At 35.7% G+C, this 11398-nt stretch overlaps 1 non-coding gene across 1 annotated transcript; it reads left to right on the plus strand.

Moving 5' to 3' along the window:
• The first annotated feature begins 10671 nt into the window (after positions 1 to 10671).
• Positions 10672 to 10790, plus strand: LOC137630720 (small Cajal body-specific RNA 14). Its single transcript, XR_011041763.1, has one exon. It is a non-coding gene; the product is annotated as a small Cajal body-specific RNA 14 (non-coding RNA).
• Positions 10791 to 11398: the final 608 nt, after the last annotated feature.

Here is an 11398-nt window from a genome sequence, read left to right on the forward strand (position 1 = left end):
TATGGAATTCTTAAGTAATAGATTACCAAGAGTTGTTAATGAGCACCATAGTGAGTATAGGGATGTAATATCTGGTGTTCCTCAGAGTAGTGTTCTTGGTCAATTACTTTTCATACTGTATACACATATGTAGTTTATTAGAGAGCAAGCTCTGCATATGCATTAATGCTACTCTCTTTGCAACAATTCCATCTCTTCAATGTAGATCTGGGGTTTGGTGAATGCCTTAACGTAGATCTAGCTAAGATTATTGCATGGTGCAAGTTATGAGGCATGGAGTTGAATCCTAACAATACTCAAAGTATGACTGTAGGTAGGTCGAGGGCAGTGGCTCCTCAACATCCAGATCTGGATTGGTATTTATTTATTAATTATTATTATTATTATTATTATTATTATTATTATTATTACTACTATCCAAGCTACAACCCTAGTTGGAAAAGCAAGATGCTATAAGCTCAGGGGCTCCAACAGGGAAAAATAGCCCAGTGAGGAAAGGAAACAAGGAAATAAATAAATGAAGAGAACAAATTAACAATAAATCATTCTAAAATAAGTAACAACGTCAAAACAGACATGTCATATATAAACTATTAACAACATCAAAAACAAATATGTCATAAATAAACTATAAAAAGACTCATGTCCGCCTGGTCAACAAAAAAGCATTTGCTCCAACTTTGAACTTTTGAAGTTGTACTGATTCAACCACCCGATTAGGAAGATCATTCCACAACTTGGTAACAGCTGGAATAAAACTTCTAGAGTACTGCGTAGTATTGAGCCTCGTGATGGAGAAGGCCTGGCTATTAGAATTAACTGCCTGCCTAGTATTACGAACAGGATAGAATTGTCCAGGGAGATCTGAATGTAAAGGATGGCCAGAGTTATGAAAAATCTTATGCCACGTGCATAATGAACTAATTGAACGACGATGCCAGAGATTAATATCTAGATCAGGAATAAGAAATTTAATAGACCGTAAGTTTCTGTCCAACAAATTAAGATGAGAATCAGCAGCTGAAGACCAGACAGGAGAACAATACTCAAAACAAGGTAGAATGAAAGAATTAAAACACTTCTTCAGAATAGATTGATCACCGAAAATCTTGAAAGACTTTCTCAATAAGCCTATTTTTTGTGCAATTGAAGAAGACACAGACCTTATATGTTTCTCAAAAGTAAATTTACTGTCGAGAATCACACCTAAAATTTTGAAAGTCATACATATTTAAAGAAACATTATCAATACTGAGATCCGGATGTTGAGGAGCCACCGTCCTTGACCTACTTACAATCATACTTTGAGTTTTGTTAGGATTCAACTTCATACCCCATAATTTGCACCATGCACTAATTTTAGCTAAATCTCTATTAAGGGATTCACCAACCCTATATCTACAATCAGGGGATGGAATTGATGCAAAGAGAGTAGCATCATCTGCATATGCAACAAGCTTGTTTTTTAGGCCAAACCACATGTCATGTGTATATAGTATGAAAAGTAATGGGCCAAGAACACTACCCTGTGGAACACCGAATATCACATTCCTATAATCACTATGGTGCCCATCAACAACAACTCTTTGAGATCTATTACTTAAAAAATCAATAATAATGCTAAGAAACGACCCACCCACTCCCAACTGTTTGAGTTTGAAAACAAGGGCCTCATGATTAACACGGTCAAAGGCAGCACTAAAATCAAGGCCAATCATACGAACTTCCCGACCACAATCAAGGGATTTCTGTACAGCATTGGAGATTGTAAGAAGGGCATCACATGCTCCAAGGCCTTTACGAAAACCAAATTGCAAACTAGGGAGTAGATGATTACCTTCAGCAAACCTATTAAGACGTTTTGCCAGAAGACGTTCAAAAACTTTAGATAATATGGGAGTTATGGAAATTGGGCGGTAATCAGTGGGACTTGAGCTACCACAAACACATTTACATAGAGGAGTAACATTACCAATTCTCCAACTAGTGCTAAAAGCTCCTCTTCTTGCTAACTTGCGCAAAATAGCAGATAACTTTGGAGCTAAGAAATCTGCTGTCTTTATAAAAAACAAAGGAAAAATGCCATTTGGGTCTACACCTCCATAAGCATCAAGGTCCACCAACAGAGCTTTAATCTCACGAGATCGAAAAGCTAAACTAGTTAATTTAGCCTCAGGAAAACAGGAATGAGGAAGTTCAAGTTTTTCATTACTCTGTTTACTGTCAAAAACATCAGCCAAAAGGGTTGCCTTTTCCTTTGGACAGTGAGTGACTGAGCCATCTGGTTTAAGTAAAGGAGGAACTGTTGCATCTACACCAAAGAGTGCAGATTTAAGGGTAGACCACCATTTATGTTCCTGAGTTGTACCAGAAAGTGTTTCTTTTATGGTTAAATTGTACTCCTTTTCAGTTGAGGCATAAACTCTCTGAGCAAAAGCTCGAAGCTGAGTATAGTTGTTCCAGGTCAAATCTGATCTGTTACCCTTCCAAAGATGATAGGCCTCCTGTTTCTCCAAATAAGCACGTCTACAATCATCATTGAACCATGGTTTGTCCTTCACTCGGTACCTTAGCACACGAGAAGGGATACGCCTATCAATTATGTTGACTAGATTCTCATTCAAAGGGACAACAGGATCTACACTATTATATAATTGTGACCAATTCAAGCACAAAAGATCATGTAAAATCCCATTCCAGTCTGCTTGGGATTTCATATAAATTTTACAAGAATATGATATATCAGGGACAGACTGCTCAGTCTTCACTAATAATGAAATCAAGGCATGATCAGATGCCCCGACTGGAGAACAAGCCTTACTAGTTATAACGCCAGGGGAGTCAGTGTATACGAGGTCCAAGCAATTACCAGCTTTGAAATTTTAGATTTGATTCTTGATTGCAAATTTACTTTTGAGAAATACATCCGTTCTGTTTCTTTTTCAATTGAGAAAGCCGTTTAAAAATTTTTGGTGATCAATATATTTTGAAGATTTTTTTTTAATTCTTTCATTCGACGTTGTTTCGAGTATTGTTCTCCCGTATGGTCATCAGCTGCTGACTCTCATCTTAATTTGATGGACAAAACTTGTGTTCTATGAAATTTCTTATTCCTGATTTTGATATTAATCTCCTGCACAATCGCTCAATCAGTTCTTTATGCATATTGCATAAGATTTTTCACAATTCTGTCCATCCTTTGCATTCAGACCTACCCAGACTGTGCCCTCCTGCTTACTTTACTTCGATGGCTGCTTTTCCGGTCCCATACAGCAGGGGAACCCCACTCTCTACAGGACCTCCACTGTCGCTCTACAGGACCTCCACTGTCGTTTTACCTTGTTCGTTCACAGTATTTATCTTTTCAAGTCACATATTGTTCATTTACTGTTAAATCGTCACTGTTAAAAGACTCATGAAATAAGAAAGTCTTCAGTTTCTTCTTGAAAGCCTTAATGTCTTCAATCATTCGAATGTTTCGTGGGAGCTTATTATATAGTCTCGGGGCCGCACGTTTAAAGGCTCTGGAGCCCAAAGTGGACATAAATCTAGGTTCCAACAGTTTGAAGCCATCTGTAACTATTCTCGTGTCGACACGATTTGTTGGCTGCGCAATCTGTAGCAATTCTCTTAAGTATATTGGACGACCGGTTCTGATAACTTGGTGGGTTATTGTTCATATTTTAAATTCATTTCTCGCTTTAATCGGCAGCCAGTGTAAATCAATTAGTATAGGGGTGATCATTTCTCTAGGTGGGACACCTTTTATCAGTCTTGCTCCTCTGTTTATTATGTTTTGTAATTTCTTAAGTTGGACTTTTGGTAAATTGTAGTAAATAAAGTTGCAGTAGTCAGTCCTGGTAATAACAGTTTATCACTAGTTTCTTAACAGAATTTTCGTCCAGGTACTTTTTTGTAAACGCAATATTTCTTAGATGATAACCAGCACTTTTTTGCATTATTTATTTTGGCATTTAGAGACAGGTTACAGTCAAGAAATACAACTAGATCTCGAACTTTACTAGATATCGGCACCGAGTCATTATTCATGTTCATTTGAATATCACCTAAGTTTCTCACGCGGTTTCTCTTACCCACCACCATGAATTCAATTTTGTTCTCATTTAATTTTAGTTGTTTAAATGTTATCCATTCTCTAACACTATCAAGGATTCGGTTTAGAGTTTCAGTAGTGTCATGTATATCATTTATGGGGAAGTAAAACTGTGTGTCATCTGCAAATAGTTTGAACTTCACGCCATGCCTTTGTAGCATTTTCGATAGACCAATAGTATAAATGTAGAATAATATTGGGCCAAGTACACTCCCCTGGGGTACCCCTCTGTTTAAGGGTTCATATGATGAATAAGAGTTTCCAATTTGTACACAGTAATTTCTACCAACCAAGTAGTCTTTTAGGTATTCGAAGGCTTGATCTTCAACGCCGATGGACCGTAGATCATTTAGTAGCAGTTCATGCACAACTGTATCAAAAGCAGCACTTAGATCGAGCAATATTAAAATACCACATTTATTTTCATCCATCATTTCTAGCATATCATTTACAACAGCATATTCAAGCACTTTTGAGACAAAGGATAGATTTGAAATAGGTCTATATGAGCTTAATTCCTGGTAGTCCAGTGCATTTTTTAGAACTGGTGTGATTATAGCCATTTTCTCAGATTTAGGAAACTTACATTCATCAATGCTTGCATTTGCTATTCTCATTATTATTTCGGCTAGACTAGAAAAGTCTATCCAATTACTTCAGATATTGGCATAGGATCAATCGCGCAGTTTGCTTTCTTTGCTCTCTCGATAATTCTGGTGATGTCATCTTGTGTTATGTTGTTAAATCGTATTAATTTTGTCTGTGTGCCTGGTATATCATTATTCTTATGTTGAGTATTTACAAATGATCTGGTTATGTTTTCAATTTTGTTTTTAAAGAATACTAGAAAATTATTTGCTAGTTCCTGGTCACTGTATCCATCAGGTAGCTTCTTTTCTTTTACATTTCCCATTATACCATTCAGGAGACGATATAACTTATTTATGTCAGTTGCTGCTTCGAGGATCTTTCTCTTATAGTATTCACTTTTTTTCCTTCTTATTAGGTAGTTATATTGACACGCAGCAGTTTTGTATTCTACCCAAGTACTTTCAGTTTTTAACCTATTCCACTTTCTTTCTTTAAGTCTTTTTTCCCTCTTTTTACCAAAGTCTCTCCATCAAACCAAGGTGATTGGTCTTTCACGGTTATAGTCTTTTCTATCGGTGGGCACATGGTATCATATTCACTTTTACTCAGTTTATTGTAAGTGCTCATAAGACAGTTAATTCTATTAGCCATGCCTTCTTTATCATAAGGCTCAATACTGCACAGTATGCTAGAAGTTTTATTCCAGCTATGACCATATTGTGGAATGATCTTCCTAATCAGGCAATTAAATCGGTGGAATTTGAGATGTTCAAACTACCAGTGAATGTTTTTATGTTGAACAGGCAAGGTCTGGTATATGGCATATCTATTTTTACGCTGTCACGAATTTTAAGATATCTTATATTCTTCATCCATTGCTTCTCATATGTAGCTTATTTATTTCCTTTCCTCACTGGGCTATTTTTCTCTGTCGCAGCCCTTGGGTTTATAGCATGCTGCATCTTCAACTAGGGTTTTAGCTTAGCTAGTATTGATTTAATAATAATAATAATAATAATAATGATATGGAAAATGAGCTTCTGCTTTTACGCCGACAGCTGACTAAAGCATAGATCATTATACAGGTAGATATAAATATTTATAGCACACTAGTTTTAAATTTCTGATCATTAAACTTCCTTTCTTTTCTTATAATATGTATGAACTCTTAGCATCTCTCTCTCTCTCTCTCTCTCTCTCTCTCTCTCTCTCTCTCTCTCTCTCTCTCTCTCTCTCTCTCTCTCAAACCACTTCACAGTGATTTCGTCTTATTCATCTTATTATTTTGCAGCTTTTCGAAGCAGGAGGCTTACACATGCGCGCGCACACATAGTATATATATATATATATATATATATATATATATATATATATATATATATATATATATATATATATAATTATTGTTATTACTTGACAAGCTACAACCCTAGTTGGAAAAGCAGGATGTCATAAGCCCAGGGGCTCCAACAGAGAAAATACCCCAGTGAGGAAAGGAAGTATGGAAAAATGAAATATTTTAAGAAGAGTAACAACATTGAAATAAATATCTCCTATATAAACGATATAAACTTTTAACAAAACAAGAGGAAGAGAAATTAGATAGAATAGCATGCCCGAGTGTACCCTCAAGCAAGAGAACTCTAGCCCAAGACATTGGAAGGCCTTGGTACAGAGGCTATGGCACTACCCAAGGAGAGAGAACAATGGTTTGATTTTGGAGTGTCCCTCTCCTAGAAGAGCTACTTACCATAGCTAAAGAGTCTCTTCTACCATTAGCAAGAGGAAATTGGCCACTGAACAATTACAGTGCAGTAACCAGTTGGGTGAAGAAAAATTGTTTGGTAATCTCGGTGTTGTCAGGTGTATGAGGACAGAGGAGAATATGTAAAGAATATGCCAGACCATTCAGTGTATGTGAAGCAAAGGGAAAATTAACAGTAACCAGAGAGAAGATTCCAATGTAGTACTGTCTGGCCAGTCAAAAGACGCCATAACTCTCTATTGGTAGTATCTCAACGGGTTGCTGGTGCCCTGGCCAACTTACTACCCATAAATATATATATATATATATATGCGTGTGTGTGTTTATATATATACAGTATGTGTGTGCGCGTATGTGTGGTTACTTTCAAAGAATATATATAATTTCGGTAGCAATAACAACGAGTGTTAAGGTTATGAAAATACTGCTCAACATAAGCCCAAAGAAAACATTGCTTTATTATCTTCTTCCCCTGAAGCGTTTTGTACTCCAGTGTGTAACATGACCTCTAGTTAAAGGAAGGCTCTCGTCCCATTTAGCTATTCTTATTCTATTTCTATCTTATGTAGGATGTAGACAGGAAGTTTCACGTTACATGTTTCTCATCTCTGGCTTTATACAATACGTGTTAGCATAAGGCTTGACCATCACTCTATCCTAGTGAGTTGTCTTTATAATTACTAATATTATTGTTATTATAAGCTAAGCTATAACCCTAGTTGGAGAAGCAAGATGCTATAAGTCAAAGGGCTCTAACAGGGAAAATAGCCCAGTGAGGAAAAGTAACAAGGAAAGGAATAAACAACAAGAGAAGAATAAACAACAAAATAAAATATTTCAAGAACAGTCACTGAATTGAATTAAATCATTTCAAAGTGATAGACGTTGTGATTCTCTCTCTCTCTCTCTCTCTCTCTCTCTCTCTCTCTCTCTCTCTCTCTCTCTCTCTCTCTCTCTCTCTCTCTCTCTCCCTCTCTCTCTCTCTCTCTCTCTCTCTCTCTCTCTCTGCGGTAGCCTATTGGAAACTTTCCTGCCTGGCAATGGACGGGTGTCCGAGCCCCGCTCAAGCTTGATAGTTGCTTATAGTGTTTGTAACCTCACCATCCTTGTGTACTATAGCGCATATAGTACTACCTGCCGAGTCATCAGTAGTCATTGCCTGGCCCTCCCTGTTCCTAGCTTGATGGAGAGGAATCTGGGGCGCTGATCCTATGTTTATGTAGTCAGTCGCCTGGACATCGTCATATCCCTTGCCTCTGCCACTCATGGGGCATCTTTAAACCTTTAAAGACGGAAAGAACTCAACAAGGTAATCCCGATTCCACCTGGGTAAAACAATACTCCAGTTCATCTCTCTCTCTCTCTCTCTCTCTCTCTCTCTCTCTCTCTCTCTCTCTCTCTCTCTCTCTCTCTCTCTCTCTCTCTCTGTGCATATATTATGTCACCCATTCAAAATTGCATTAATCTTTATATTCTCACAAAATTATGTACAGTATAGTAGTAAATTATTACATATAAAAAACGCATTTTCTTCCCGTGATTGTATGACCGATACCTGTAAAAAAAGAAAATATTCCCAGACCTTTGATAAGCATTATATTCATAGCGGAAATAATAAACATCGCAGAGTGCTTGAATACTAGCCCCTTTTCATGTTTGTTTTTGGTAAACCTCAGACCTCAGCTGGATTATATTTATGCGTATCTCCGGGTTGCGTATATACCTTCCCTTTGAAGAATTGTTTTGGGAGTGCATCCTGGTCAGCAGTCTTCTTAGGAGTAATATCATTAATAAGACTGTTATTTGGTTATTCAATTTGCTATTTTGGGTTTACCTAAATTCACAATTCAAAAGAAAAACCTTCTTGTATGTTTATCCTGATAACTATTCTGACATACCTAAATGTATAATGTATGCACACACTTAGCTATGATGTATACTTTATATCAACAACAACAAAAAATGCAGCCGTTTCTAGTCCACTGAAGGACAAAGGCCTCAGATATGTCCTTCGTGTCTGGGAGTTGGCTAATTATCCTCACCACGCTGGCCGTGCAGATTGATGATGGTGGAAGACTTTTGTCTGATCGCTCACTGCAAACCAACCTAGTATGGGTGGCCATGACTAGTACACCTTTGCAGATTATGGCATTCAATGCTGATTTCTTTTACTTTCACATTCAACAAATATTTGAATTATGCACACCGCTGACCCAGGACTGATTCCACTTCAGATATCATTTCCACGTTCAATATTATCGGTCTAAATACAATTAGCTTATCAGCATTTCTTTCAACATCTACTTTCCTGTAGATGAATTTCTCACTTTCCCTCTATTTTTAATGCTTTCCTAAAAGTTATCTCTCTCACATTTTTCTCAATAATAGAAACTTATCCTCAGCCGAGCAATCTAACCTCAAGTAATTATAATCTTAGCATTAAAGCCCTCATTTCCTCATCTCACCACTTATACACTCATTCGCTCATTCTACCCTCTTACAATCATAAACATTCCACAATCATCATAAAATTAAGTACTGCCCATTTATCACCTCGACCCCGGGGGCATTTTCCATGACATCTAAAATAGAATCATGAAATGGTAACTAAAGTATGTTATTCATAACTTCCTTTTCTCTAACTTGATACTATAAAAGGATTTCTTAGCTCTAATCATAGTTTTCTACCAAAAATATTTAGGATAGCAAAGATTAGTGGTAATTTCTTCAACAATGGTAAACTCACCTTCTATGTACCCAGGGGTGCAAAGTCTTAGTGCTTTTAATGTCAAGATAGAGAAAAAGTGACCAATGAATAACATGAATATCTTTAGATGTCATATGCATTTTGAAAAAAAAAAGATAGATATATAGGGAGAGAGTAAATAAAGCTGCACATTTGAATACATGTTGATTGTGAATACCCCTTGTTTACTATGTACTGTGTTTTAAGCCATGGTCTGTTTTCCAGTAGTCCTGTATTATCTTTACTTAAAACTGACTTATTCTGAATCATCAAGATACTGACCTTTTAGGGATCCCCTTCTGTATAAATACAGTAACCTTGTCTAATAATACACACACACACACGTATATATATATATATATATATATATATATATATATATATATACTGTATATTATTCTCTTTTATTGTATATCTCGCTCTACATCTCACTGTTAACAGGACCTGTCTATGCCTGTCTTTTTAGTAATTATTTTGTTTGAATTTTTGTGACCTTCTTGCTCTGAAACTCTTGTATATAACCTCACTGTCTGTGGAAATAAAGTTAGTTCTCAATCTTGCAATATTAAAGCCCTTCCTTTCAACTACTTCTATCCAAAACTTGTATATATCTCCTCCTATCTCTTAGCACACTTCTAATTTACTTTGATAAAAAATTTAGATAAATTAGATTTCAGTAAAAGATGAAAACTGCATTTACGTTTTCTTTCATTTAATATTTGGTTTTAATAATTGTTTCAGACCTGGTTTTTACGAGATTCTTTGTCACAACTACATTAGTTGAACGTTAGAATTACACTTCAGTATAAAGACTGTTTAAAATACAAAAATATTTGAGAACTCTTAAATGCATTAACGTATTGATAATTGAAATCTTTGAAATAGCATGGATGGCCTTGACATGCTGAGAGAAACTGCTTAATTTCAGAGTAAATGCTGAGGAACAGCGTCCTAAAGGGGACCTAATCTGAGATCAAAGCAAATTACTGATCTAAATTTTTACTAAGGGGACAGGTAAGTCTCACGGTTTAGCCTGCGTTACACAAGCGATAATGGTCTCGAAGGTCCACCGTCAAGCCCGTTGCATGATTGATTGATTGATTGATTTGAGGTTTTCTTGCATCCTGACATCTACCGTTGCACCAGTGGAGACAACGTATTTCCGTGAAACCTTGTCAAAAAGATCATTTCAATACTTGTTAATTAATTTCCAAGCTTTCCAATATTTCTTGATTTTACATTTTCACCCTTATAACCTACAGTATATATTGAAGTAATTGGAGTGTATTTCTATTTTTCAACCAATGTAGTTCTGACGAAGTGTCACGCACAGACGTCGTTCAAGACGTGTCGGCACTCATATATATATATATATATATATATATATATATATATATATATATATATATATATATGTATATATATACATATATATATATATATATATATATATATGTGTGTGTATATATATATATATATATATATATATATATATATATATATATATATACACACACACACATCAAATGCAACTGTTTCTTGCCCGCTACTACAGAACAAAAGCCTCAGACATGTCAATTCCTGTATGGGGTATGGCTAATTTTTATCACGCTGGTCAGTGCCTATTAGTGATGGTGGGAGATTTTTCTCTGATTGCTCACAACAAGCCAACCTAGTATGGATGACACTGACTACGTAGTACAGTTCTGCTGATCATGGCAATACACAAACCCTTTCATATATAATGTGGTGACATTAAGTATCCCCCCATATATATATATATATATATATATATATATATATATATATATATATATATATATATATATAGATATATATATATATATATATATATATATATATATATATATATATATATAATAGCCATGAAAGGAAGAATGAAAAGACTTGATTGGAGTTAGTATTTTCTTCCATTAGGGACAACAACAGACTCAACAATGAGAATACACATACAAAGACATCATATTTATAAAGAAGGGGGTCCCACATCTGTTAGATTTTAGGTAAAAGAATAATACCGGATTAAAGAAAAAAAAGGCCCAGGGCTTAGATTTAAATTTTGACCTTTGCTACAGGTAATTAAAAAGGATTAAACAATATTCCTTGGGGGTATAGTTAATTACATGGATTATTTGATTTGTCTCTGACAATCTGTGAGTAG

Source organism: Palaemon carinicauda, chromosome 38 (genome assembly GCF_036898095.1).
Source record: "Palaemon carinicauda isolate YSFRI2023 chromosome 38, ASM3689809v2, whole genome shotgun sequence".
NCBI classification, from domain to species: Eukaryota; Metazoa; Arthropoda; class Malacostraca; order Decapoda; family Palaemonidae; genus Palaemon; species Palaemon carinicauda.